The sequence below is a fragment of the Tarenaya hassleriana genome, unplaced genomic scaffold, assembly GCF_000463585.1.
Source record: "Tarenaya hassleriana unplaced genomic scaffold, ASM46358v1 Cleome17, whole genome shotgun sequence".
NCBI classification, from domain to species: Eukaryota; Viridiplantae; Streptophyta; class Magnoliopsida; order Brassicales; family Cleomaceae; genus Tarenaya; species Tarenaya hassleriana.
Window position 1 is genome coordinate 1,595,726 of NW_010965122.1, and position 357 is coordinate 1,596,082.

Sequence of the window (357 nt, forward strand, 5' to 3'; positions counted from 1 at the left end):
CGTGGGCAGCCAGGTGCTGCCACACGGTCTCCTGGAACTGCCGAAACTCGGCCCTCCAGCTCTCATCTCCCGGGTTAAGCGGTGGAGCCTGATCGGGAATGTTGTTAGCCCTCGCTGCAAGCCTAGCACGTCTGGCGCCATTTCACTGCACCACATTAAGATAGTTTAGCAACTGATGACCGATACTGCATCATCAATGTACGGACCTCGGACAAGAGGATTTTCTTCGGACATGGTTTGAAAACATTTTTCGTAGAAAACCATTGGGTAATGAGCACGATTCCTTCCCGAGGAAAGAACGTGGCTCTGATACCAAAAGTTGTGACACCCGTAACCCGTGTACAGTATACGGGCTGT